This window comes from Arachis ipaensis, chromosome B1 (assembly GCF_059453495.1).
Source record: "Arachis ipaensis isolate K30076 ecotype BB chromosome B1, ASM5945349v1, whole genome shotgun sequence".
Lineage (NCBI taxonomy): Eukaryota > Viridiplantae > Streptophyta > Magnoliopsida > Fabales > Fabaceae > Arachis > Arachis ipaensis.
Window position 1 is genome coordinate 39,888,937 of NC_142436.1, and position 13,054 is coordinate 39,901,990.

The 13,054-nt window shown below is 41.2% G+C and overlaps 1 non-coding gene across 1 annotated transcript; it reads left to right on the forward strand.

Annotated features, from left to right (window-relative positions):
* Positions 1-1,042: 1,042 nt before the first annotated feature.
* LOC148576290 (small nucleolar RNA R71) lies at positions 1,043-1,150 on the forward strand. Its single transcript, XR_015904632.1, has one exon. It is a non-coding gene; the product is annotated as a small nucleolar RNA R71 (small nucleolar RNA).
* The last annotated feature ends 11,904 nt before the right edge of the window (positions 1,151-13,054 follow it).

Below are 13,054 nucleotides of genomic sequence, written 5' to 3' on the forward strand. Positions count from 1 at the left end.
TTTTTAATTCATTAATTTTGTATTTATGTATACATAAATCTTTTAGAAACTTTGCATATTTAGGTACCTGTTGAATAACATCAAAAAGAGGAACAGTTACCTCAACCTTTTTGAATATCTCTACCATTTTGGGATCAGGTTCCAGCTGTTTCCTGGGCTTCCTTCCAAGTTGTGGAAATGGAATGGGAGTGGTGTCTTCTGCAGTGTCTGCACCCTTTGGTGCTTCCTCCTGTGGTTGAACTTCTTCTTTTTCATCTATGTCCTGTATGTCCTCTTCCTCTTCAACATCCTCTATTTCCACTACCTCTTCAGCTGAGGCGTGTTCTGGTGGGCTTGGCTCCTTCTGATTCCTCTCCTGCAGTGTGGTTCTGGACCTTAGGGTGATGGCATTAATGCCACCCTTTGGATTGGTTGGTTGAGAGGGAATTCCACTGGAGCTCAAAGGCTGGTTCTGGTTCTGCTGCCTGTTGTTGTTGTTATTCCACCTCTGATTTCCCTGATTGTCTCTGCCTCCTCTGTTGTGGTTGTCCCTCCAATTCTGGTTAGAATTGTCTTGCCATCCATGGCTGTAATTGCCACCTTGATTGTACCCTTGGTTGGGGCGGTCATAGAAGTTATGAGTGGCTGCCACGGTGTTGTCTTCCTGCTGGAGCTGCGGACATTCGTCAGTATAATGGCTATAATCAGCACAGATTCCGCAAACTCTCTGTGGGACTAACTGTTGGCTTTGCTGTGGTGGAGAAGGCTGAGCTTGCTAAACTTGTTGTTGATTCAATTGCATCTGCTTCAGCAAGTTGGTCATTTCACAGATACTCTGAGTTAGAGCAGCAGTCTCTCTGCTAGAGAATATTTCTACAACGGCTTTTGAACGGCCTTGTTTCTGCCTGTGATTCCGAGTAGATTCAGCTAAGTCGCTGATCAATTGCCATGCCTCATCAGTGGTCTTGTACTTTTTCATAGACCCATTGCTAGCACTTTCCAATGTGGTCTTATCTTGGGGCCTCATGCCCTGTGTGACGTAACCGAGTAACATTATCTTGTCAATCATATGGTGGGGGCAAGCTTCTAGAAGATTATTGAAGCGCTCCCAATATTCATAGAAAGTCTCAGATTCGTCCTGAACAATCATGGAAATGTCTTTCCTAAGTTTATCAGTAACTTCAGCTGGAAAGAACTTTTCCAAAAATTCTCTTCTAAGGGTATCTCAGTTGGATACAGTTGCTGTGGGTTGAGTGTAGTACCACTCTCTTGCTTTTCCCTCAAGAGAAAACGGGAAAGCTTTCAACAGAATTGAAGTTTCATCTGCACCGTCACGCCTGACAGTAGAACAGGCTGCTTGAAAATCTCTCAGGTGCTTGATAGGCTCTTGAGCAGGTAAGCCATGAAACTTGGGCATCAAATTGAGCAGTACGGTCTTTATTTCAAAGTCTGTAGCCACCGCTGGGTGATGCGCTTGAAACTGTTGCGTTGTAAAATCAGGGACTCCAGCCTCCTGGATAGTAACTCTCCTAGGTTCTGCCAGGTCACCTACACGTAAATCAACCTAATCAGTAGAACGGGGGCTGGTTTCTTCCTCAAATGACATTTCAGATCCACCCTCAGAGAGGACTAACCGACGTCGAGCTTGCCTTATTCGTAAAATAGTTCTTTCAATCTCAGGATCGAATACTGGCAAGCTTGGATCAGGAAGTGAACGCGTCATCTAGCGAAAAAAATAAGCAGCTCATAGTAGCAAGATAAAATAAAATACAAATAAATAAATTCCAATTAATAATTTTAGCACTCTATTGCAACTACCCGGCAACAGCACCAAAAATTGACGTGGCAGAAATTGGCAAATTAAGAATTGTTATGAGATATGCGTTGCAAGTATAGTTCTTAATCAACCAGAAATCTGCTTATCAATTTAGAAGGGTTGTCACAAAATTAAAATTAAAATACTGGGAGTATGAATCCTAGGTCGTCTCCCAACGAGTTGCAGAAAGGTATGCTATTTTATTAATCAGATGTTTTCAAAATGGTTTGAGTTGAATAAACAAGAAATAAAATTAGAGAGATTAAATAATTTAAATAAAAGCCTTGACTGGGAGTAGATTAGTTGGAAGCCCTATTCTTATTGCAGTACTCTCAAGATTAATTGATAATTGAAGGTTGTTCTATTTAGTTATCCTTCACTAGGTAAGGAAAGGTCAAATAAGTTGGAATGCTGTTTCTATTCACAAGTTCCAATCCACTCAATTGAAAAGGATTAGTGTCAGTGATTAGAAAGCATTCCAACAATAAACCCAATTACAATTTTTCTTTTAAGCACCCCAACTCAAGGGTTCCTTTCAATCAACTCCCCATCAAGTTAAGGAACTACTCGCTCATTGTGAATGTAGAACTCATAACATAGGAAAGGGAATTAAAGAAAGACATGATAAATAAAACTAAAAGGAATCAATTAAAAATAAAAGTAATTCTTGTATTAATAAATTCTAAAATAATCCAATAGTAAAATTGAGTAAATTAAAGGACATAGAAGAGTAAATCCAAGTAGAGAAAACGAACTAGAATGACGAAGTCTTGATGAGGTAATAACTCTTCTCAATATCCCAATGCAAAGAGCAATAGAAAGTAAAATCCTAAGAACTATGAATGTGTAGAGAGAAAACCTAGAGGAGGAGTAAAACTAGATCTAAAAACTAAAACTCTGTAGAATGAATGTTGTTGTTGGTTTCTGCATGCTCTCTGGCTCTAGACTGCTTTTCCGGGCCAAAAATTGGGTCAAAACAGGGCCCAAAATCGCCCCCAGTGATTCTGCAGATTATGCAGATCGCGTACGTCACGCGATCGCGTCATTCATGCGGACGCATCATTCGGCATTTTGCTTTGCCACACGGGTGTGTCATCCACGCCTCCGCGTCACTTGTGCTATTCCAATCCGCACGGTTGCGTGAGCCATGCGGCCGCGTCACTGCGATTTCCTCTCTTTCGCGCGGTCGCGTGAGCCATGTGGCCGTGTCACTTCTCGCTGGTCATCTCCTCAACTTCTTGTGTTCCTCCTATTTTTGCAAGCTTCCTTTCTAATCTCCAACTCATTCATGCCCTATAAAGCCTGAAACATTTAACACACAGATCACGGCATCGAATGGAATAAAGGAGAGTTAAAATACATAATTAAAAGTCTCTTAGGAAGCAAGTTTTTAATCATGTAATAATTTTACGAAGGAAATATAAATGCATGCTAATCATATGAATAAGTGGGTAAAGATCATGATAAAACCACACAATTAAACACATTATAAGCCATAATATAGTGGTTTATCAGCGCCTTTTATTTTTTTTAGTCCTATTTCTTTCTTCTTTGATTATTTTTATTCATCATCCATATTTCCACTCTTCTAACTGTTTGATTAATTGCACCACTCACACTAACAACCACTCTAACAAGAGTAATTTCTTCATTCATTTTCTTTCTTGCTTTTTGCCTTGTTGGTTGTATGACAGGTAGAAGAAGCAGGGCTTCAACTTCCTTTGATTCTGAACCTAAGAAGACCTTCCTTAGATTAAGGAGGAAAGCAAGAGGGAAGGGAGTCGTTGGTGCTGAGGAAGAGGAAGAGTATTTTGAAACAGACATAGAGGAGAATATGGAGAACCACCATGAAGAAGAAGCTCACAACCATGCTAGAGAAGGCCCAGTAAATCATGTTGGGCAAGAAAGGAGAGTCTTAGGCTCCTACATCAACCCAAACCCAGGAAATTGTGGCAGCAGCATCCTAAAGCCAACAATTCATGCCAATAATTTTGAGCTGAAGCCTCAACTTATCACACTTGTTCAGAACAATTGCTCATATGGAGGAAGTGCCCAAGAAGACCCTAATCAACATCTCAACACATTCTTGAGGATATGTAATACTGTAAAGTCCAACGGGGTACACCCTGACATCTACAAACTACTCTTGTTCCCTTTCTCACTCAGAGATAAGGCAGCAAAGTGGTTGGAATCATTCCCCAAGGATAGCCTAACTATATGGGAGGAGGTCGTGAATAGATTTCTTGCAAGATTTTACCCTCCACAAAGAATTAACAGGCTGAGAGCTGAGGTGCAAACCTTCAGACAACAAGATGGAGAAACACTCTATGAGGCATGGGAGAGATTCAAAGATCTGACAAGAAGATGCCCACCAGAAATATTCAATGAGTGGGTACAACTACATATCTTTTATGAGGGGCTATCCTATGAAGCAAAGAAGGCAGTGGATCATTCTTCAGGAGGCTCACTCAACAAAAAAAAAACTATTGAAGAGGCCATAGATGTCATTGAGACTGTAGCTGAAAATGAGTATTTCTATGCTTCAGAAAGGACTCAGAAGAAGGGAGTGCTAGAACTCAACTCTGTAGATGCTTTGTTAGCTCAGAACAAGGCAATTGGAGCTCAAATAGTAGCTCTAACCAAGAGGATGGAGGCCAATCAAGCCTCAGTCATTCAAGACCAAACTCCTCAACAAGAAGGGAATGCACCAGAATCTGAAGGTAACTGGGAACAAGCTAATTATGTGAACAATTCATCCAGACCACCATATGACCCACACTCTAAGACATACAACCCAGGTTGGAAGAACCACCCAAATTTTGGGTGGGAAAATCAACAAAACCACAACCAGGACCACAACAAACCTTATTCATCAAATCAGCATTTTAACCACAACCCCAACCATCAAACAGGGAACCATACACCCTACCATAACTCACAAAACACATCATACCATAGTAACCAACCCATACACAACAACCTTAATCAAGATGCACCATCCTCAACTATGCAACCATGTGAAATCTAGAGCAACTTTGAGAGGATGGAGGCTGCAATAGCACAACTGTCATCACAGATTACAGGGGCAGTCTCCACCCTCATGGACAGACAAGCACAAACTGAAAGAAGGATAGACGCTAATCAAGAAGAATACATGTCAAATCTGAAAAATCAAGGCGCAGCGATCTCAAAGTTGGAAGCACAAGTAGGAATTTTATCCAAGCAAATCCCACTTCCCATACACACATTTTCCAGTGATACCATGGCTAACCCAAGAGGGAAATACAAAGCCATTACTCTAAGAAGTGGGAAGGTTGTAGAGGAAGGAACCCCAAGCAAAGAAAATCATGAAGAAGTTTCAGAAAAGCATGGGACTAAGGATGAAGAAGAGATCCCTACTCCACCTCCACCAAAACCAGTCTTGAAGCCTTATGTGCCAAAAGCACCATACCCACAAAGACTGGGAAAAGGTGGGAAGGATGGCCAGTTCTCTAAGTTCCTAGAGATCTTCAAGAAGCTCCAAATCAACATACCATTTGCTGAGACATTAGAATAAATGCCACTCTATGCCAAATTTTTGAAGGAGCTTATAACCAAAAAGAGGAACTGGGAGGCAAAAGAAACCATAGTATTGACTAAGGAATGCATCGCCATCATACAGAAGAAGCTGCCTCAAAAGCTGAAAGACCCAGGGAGTTTTTAAATCTCCTGCATCATAGGAGATATCACTATTGAGAAAGCTTTGTGTGATTTGGGAGCTAGCATAAATCTTATGTCCCTAACCATGATGAGAAGGATGAGGATTGAGGAAGCCAAGCCAACAAGAATGGCATTCCAATTGGCTGACAGAACATTTAAGTTTCCACATGGGGTGGTGGAAGACTTGCTAGTGAAAGTAGGAGAATTCATTTTTTCTGCTGATTTCGTTGTGCTGGACATGGAAGAAGAGGCCAACACGTCAATTATCTTAGGAAGACCATTTCTAGCTACTGCTGGAGCCATTATTGATGTGCAAAAAGGGGAACTAGTCTTGAGGTTGCATGAAGAGAAAATGGTCTTCAACATCTTTAAAGCAATGAGTTACCCCAAGGAATCCATAGGAGAATGCATGCTGGTAGACACCATGGAACAGATAGTTCAAGAAGTCTTGGAAGAAGAACAATGTAGAGGAACCATTGAGCTGGAACAAGCACCAGATGGAGAACCACCACACGCAACCATGAGAAACTCAATCATGCCAACCACTACAGACAACAAAGATGCAGAGTCACCATAACTAGAGCTGAAAACCTTACCACCCAGCTTGAAATATGCATATTTGGGTGCTAACAACACTCACCCAGTGATCATAAATTCAAGTCTGAGTAAGGAACAAGAAGAGGAGCTTATCCAAGTGCTGAGACAACACAAGGATGCCATAGGCTGGACACTTACAGATTTAAAAGGGATCAGTCCTTCAATGTGTATGCATAAAATCTTACTTGAAGAAGATGCCAAACCTTCAAGACAACAACAAAAGAGGCTGAACCCAACTATGAATGAAGTGGTTCAGAAAGAAGTGTTGAAATTGTGGCAAGCAGGGGTGATCTACCCCATCTCAGACAGCCCTTGGGTAAGCCCTGTGCAAGTAGTCCCTAAGAAAGGAGGGATCCCTGTTATGACAAATGAGAAGAATGAATTGATACCCACAAGGACAGCGACCAGATGGCGTATGTGCATTGACTACCGGAAACTTAATGAAGCCACCCGGAAGGACCACTTTCCCCTACCTTTCATGGACCAGATGCTTGAAAGATTGGAAGGACATGAGTATTATTGCTTCGCGGATGGGTATTCGGGCTACAATAAAATTGTTGTAGACCCCAAGGATCAGGAAAAAACTTCATTTACTTGTCCATATGGTGTCTTTGCTTATAGGAGAATGCCTTTTGGATTGTGTAATGCACCTGCAACATTCCAAAGGTGCATACTCTCCATTTTTTCAGACATGATTGAGAAGTTCATAGAAGTATTCATGGACGACTTCTCTGTATTTGGGAACTCATATTCTGATTGCCTATACCATCTTGCTCTTGTGCTAAAAAGGTGTCAAGAAACCAACTTGGTTTTAAACTGGGAGAAGTGCCATTTTATGGTAACTGAAGGGGTGGTTCTTGGTCACAAGATTTTAAAAGATGAAATAGAAGTGGACAAGGCAAAAGTGAAAGTAATTGAAAAATTACCTCCACCTTGCAATGTCAAAGTAATCAGAAATTTTTTGGGACACACTGGGTTCTATAGGAGGTTTATCAAAGATTTTTCAAAGATTGCAAAACTCCTTAGCAACCTACTTGTCTCAAATACTCCCTTTGTTTTTGATAGAGAGTGCATGGTAGCCTTTGATGAACTTAAAAAGAAACTCTCCTCTGCACCTATTATAGCACCACCAAGCTAGGATCTTCCCTTTGAACTAATGTGTGATGCATCTGATTTTGCTGTTGGTGCTGTTCTAGGACAGAGAAAAGACAAGCTAGTACATGTTATTTACTATGCTAGCAAGGTTCATAATGAGAATCAAAGGAACTATACCACCACGGAGAAAGAACTTTTAGCCATAGCTTTTGCTTTTGATAAGTTTAGATCATATCTTATTGGCTCAAAAGTAATTATATTCACTGATCATGCAGCACTCAAATACTTGCTTACCAAACAAGAATCTAAGCCCAGACTAATAAGGTAGATTCTGCTACTCCAAGAATTTGATATTGAGATTAAAGATAGGAGCGGAGCAGAGAACAAGGTAGCTGACCACCTCTCAAGGATCCCACAAGAAGAAGAAATGCAGCAAGTAGCAGTAAATAAAAGCTTCCCTGATGAACAATTGATGATGATTTGAGTAGCCCCTTGGTTTTCAGACATAGCTAACTTCAAGGCTATTGGAGAACTACCAACTAACATCAATAAGTACATGAGGAGGAAACTAATCAAGGATGCCAAACACTACATCTGGAATGACCCCTATTTAATCAAAAAGTGTGCTGATGGAATCCTAAGACGGTGTATATCCCATAAAGAAGGGCAAGAAGTGTTATGGCAGTGCCATGGATCCGCATATGGAGGTCACTTCAGTGGAGAAAGAACAGCAGCAAAAGTGCTTCAATCCGGATTTTACTGGCCAAAAATGTTTAAGGATGCCAAGAAATGGTGTCAAGGTGTGATGAATTCCAAAGAGCTGGTAATCTAACCAAGAGAAATGAGATGTCACAGCAATCATACTAGAGCTGGAGCTATTTGATGTATGGGAGATTGATTTCATGGGACCCTTCCCAACCTCCTACTCAAATAGCTACATATTGGTGGCTGTTGATTATGTCTCAAGGTGGGTAGAAGCCATAGCCACTGCAACAAATGACAACAAAGTTGTGATAAGCTTCTTGAGAAGGAACATCTTCAACAGATTTGGAGTTCCCAGAACTCTCATTAGTGATGGAGGGACACACTTCTGCAACAAAAAACTCGAGACACTCCTTCTCAGATATAGAGTCAAGCACAAAGTGGCAACTCCATACCACCCAAAGACCAATGGACAAGCTGAAATCTCTAACAGAGAGCTGAAACGAATCCTTGGAAAACCTGTTGGAAGCTCAAGAAAGGATTGGTCTAAGAAGCTGGATGATGCACTATGGACCTACAGAACAACCTATAAGACTCCCATTGGGATGTCTCCATACCAACTAGTATATGGCAAGGCGTGTCACTTACCAGTTGAACTTGAGCATAGAGCATTTTGGGCTCTAAAAATGTTAAATTATGATGAGCAAGCTGCTGGAGAAAAGAGATTAATGCAACTCAATGAGCTGGAGGAATTTAGAAATCAAGCATATGAGAATGCAAAAATCTACAAAGAGAACACAAAAAGGTGGCATGACCAAAAGATAGCAAGAAGGGAGTTCACTGAAGGACAGAAGGTGTTACTCTACAACTCAAGACTCAAGTTCTTCCCTGGAAAACTTAAGTCTCGATGGTCAGGACCTTTCACCATACTCAAGGTGTTTCCCTATGGTCATGTGGAGCTCATGGAGGACAAGACTCAGAGAACTTTTACTGTCAATAGCCATAGACTCAAACACTACTTGGAAGGCTCCTTAGAGGAGCAGAGAGTGAGCTACAAGCTCACCTAAAGATGAAAGAATGTCAAGCTAATGACAATAAAGAAGCGCTAGTTGGGAGGCACCCCAACACTTTATCCTTTTTGATTTAATTGCTTTTCTTAGAAGTAGTTTAAAATCTATTGCTTTAGATAGTTTAATTTTCAGTCTCACATTTGTGTTACATTACCAAATTAGGATTAGTTTACAATTGTAGATTAGAAAGTTTGATATTAGCTTTGGTAGTTAGATTTTCGTTACACTCTTTTATTTCTTTCTATTCTGGAATTGCAACTTGATGAAGGCATAACTAATGAGGAGTGAATGGCCTAAAAACTAGCTAAATTGCTAAGTTTGGTGTGGCCTCCCACTCACTTAATCTAGGCTTAAAAATACTTAATAGCTTGATTTTGAAGAGTAAGCCCAGAGATTAAGTTTGGTGTTGCCACCACCAAGGATCACCTAGCAGCTCAAGTCACCCAATTTGAAAGCACTTAATGTTTTGAGTAAGAACATGAATGTGGCTTAATGAGTTCAGAGGAATTGGAATCAAAAGAAAATGAAAAGATTTATGTTACTCCATTCTTATGAACACATTAAATACACAATGATGGAACCAATTTATTAAGATGCCAAAGGATTAAGTTTGGTGTCCCAAGGGACACCCATCAGTTGCAATTCAAATCACTCTTGATGAGAAGGAATGTGAAGGGGTTCTTTTGTCATTACTAATGGGTTCAGTTTCAATTTCAGGACAGAAGATAGGGCCCACATTGTAAACAACTCACAAAGCAAGGAAGTCAAAGTGTACTTGCACTTTGGAACTCAACACATGCAGAAGACACTGTAAGAAAAGAGTTGGCACCTCTTCCCACGCTAGGCGCCACTCCCCAAGTGGGAAAACATTTAACTCTTTTTATTTCCCACCCTTCAAACCACACTATTCACCCCATTATAAAAGCCTCACCTCCTCATCTCCTCTCCCACTTCCCTAATCCCCACATCCAACACTTCAGAGGTGAATGGTGCACGAAATTGTGATCTCTAGTAATGGCTCCAAAGGCTTAGTGCTCTAATCTCAATTCATGATTTGTCACAACTTCGATACAACTAACCAGCAAGTGCACTGGGTCGTCCAAGTAATACCTTACGTGAGTAAGGGTCGAATCCCACGGAGATTGTTGGTATGAAGCAAGCTATGGTCACCTTGTAAATCTCAGTCAGGCAGATATAAAGTGATGAAGATGTTTTCGAATAATAAATAATAGAATAGGGATAGAGATACTTATGTAAATCATTGGTAGGAATTTCAGATAAGCGAATGGAGATGCTTTTCGTTCCTCTGAACCTCTGCTTTCCTGCTATCTTCATCCAATCCGTCTTACTCCTTTCCATGGCTGGCTTTATGTGATACATCACCACTGTCAATGGCTACTTTCGGTCATCTCTCGGGAAAATGATCCAATGCCCTGTCATGGCACGGCTAATCGTCTGGAGGCATCACCCTTGCCAATGGCTTCATCTTATCCTCTCAGTGAATAATATGCTCACGCACCCTGTCACGGCACGGCTATTCATCTGTCGGTTCTCGATCATGCTGGAATAGGATTTACTATCCTTTTGCGTCTGTCACTAACGCCCTGCAATCGCGATCGGAGCTCGTCACAGTCATTCAATCATTGAATCCTACTTGGAATACCACAGACAAGGTTTAGACCTTCCGGATTCTCTTGAATGCCGCCATCATTCTAGCTTACGCCACGAAGATTCTGGTTAGGAGATCTAAGAGATATTCATTCTAGCTTATTTCATGTAGAACAGAAGTGTTTGTCAGGCACGCGTTCATAAGGGAGAAGGATGATGAGCATCACACATAATCATCACCTTCATCACGTTATTGGGTGCGAATGAATATCTTAGAAGCGAAATAAGAAGAAGTGAATAGAAAATAGAAGTACTTTGCATTAATCTTTGAGGAACAGCAGAGCTCCACACCTTAATCTATGGAGTGTAGAAACTCTACCGTATGAAAATACATAAGTGAAGGTCCAGGCATGGCCGAGATGGCCAGTCCCCTAAAATGTGATCACAGGATCAAAATACAATCCAGGATGCCTAATACAATAGTAAGAGGTCCTATTTATAATAAACTAGCTACTAGGGTTTACATGAGTAAGTATTTGATGTATAAATCCACTTCCGGGGCCCACTTGGTGTGTGTTTGGGCTGAGCTTAAGTGTAGCACGTGCAGAGGCCATTTGTGGAGTTGAACGCCAGTTTCTGTGCCAGTTTGGGCGTTCAACTCTGGTTTTGGATCCTTTTCTGGCGCTGGACGCCAGATTTGGGCAGAAGGCTGGCGTTGAACGCCAGTTTACGTCGTCTATTCTTGGCCAAAGTATGGACTATTATATATTGCTGGAAAGCCCTGGATGTCTACTTTCCAACGCAATTGGAAGCGCGCCATTTCGAGTTCTGTAGCTCCATAAAATCTACTTTGAGTGCAGGGAGGTCAGAATCCAACAGCATCAGCAGTCCTTCTTCAACCTCTGAATCTGATTTCTGCTCAAGTCCCTCAATTTCAGCCAGAAAATACCTAAAATCACAGAAAAACACACAAACTCATAGTAAAGTCCAGAAATGTGAATTTAACATAAAAACTAATGAAAACATCCCTAAAAGTAACTAGATCCTACTAAAAACATACTAAAAACAATATCAAAAAGCGTATAAATTATCCGCTCATCAGTGAACAAGGAGAGAGCTATGCTCATCTACAGCATCATGAAAGGAGAGAACATCAACGTGGGGAGATGATCCCCAACAACATCAACAAAGTGATAAAAAGTACCAGTGACAACACAATGTTGGCATTCCCCAGCATTATACAGAGGCTATGTGATGAGGCTGGAGTTGAAAAGATCATTGACGAGGTGCTTGTGAAGCAAGATAAATTCATAACTGCCAAAAAGATGGCCAAAGTGGTGGCTGTTCACCCACTCAACAGGGCCAGAGAATGAAAAGCTCATGCTCATGGACCACAACAACAACAAGAAGAGGAAGAGGCAGAAGAGCAACCTCACTTCTTGGCACTTCAACCACCACCACAATACCAATATCAGCAATTTCCAGAGGGATTCAACTTGGAACAATTGCAATGAGATGTACACCAAATGAAGGGAGACCTACACCACTTGAGGGAAGATGTCAATCAACTCAAGGAGACTCAACAACAACAATGGAGCCAAGTCAACTAGAACATTCAACAACTCCAAGGGGGTTTTGAGAACCTCAAGGAGCAGCAAGAACAATTTGACTGGGGAGAGGTGCGAAGTGCACTGGACAAAATAGTAGAGCAAGGCAAGTGGAAACAGAGTAACTTGGTTGAATTCAGAAATCTCTATGATGCCAGAACTATATCCAGGAGGCAGTATGACATCAATACACAAGCGAAACTGAATCACTTGTATAACGCCGTAGCCACTCTAAACCCAGGATACCCAACCTTCATGCAAGGAATGGAAGAGCTAAGTGCAAGACAAGAGGAAATCCTAGCCAAACATAAGGAAGATGAAAGGAATTATATGAGGAGGTCAGGATTTTGGAAGCTGGTGTGCGAAATCGTGATCATTCCATTCCTTGGTAACGGCACTAAAAACTCAATACGCACGTTCATGATCTTATATCTGTTTCACAACTTCGTACAACAAACCAGCAAGTGTACTGGGTCGTCCAAGTAATAAACCTTACGTGAGTAAGGGTCGATCCCACGGAGATTATCGGCTTGGAGCAAGCGATGGTCACCTTATAAATCTCAGTCAGGCGGATTAAATTGTATTAAGAAATTATAGTGGATGAAAATAAATAAAATATAAAATAGGATAGTGGTACTTATGTAATTCATTGGTGAGAATTTCAGATAAGCGTATAGAGATGCTTTCGTTCCTCTGATCTCTGCTTTCCTGCTGTCTTCATCCAATCAATCCTACTCCTTTCCATGGCAAGCTGTATGTTGGGCATCACCGTTGTCAATGGCTACTTCCCGTCCTCTCAGTAAAAATGGTCCAAGATGCTCTATCACGGTACGGCTATTCATCTGTCGGTTCTCGATCATACTGGAATAGGATCCATTGAT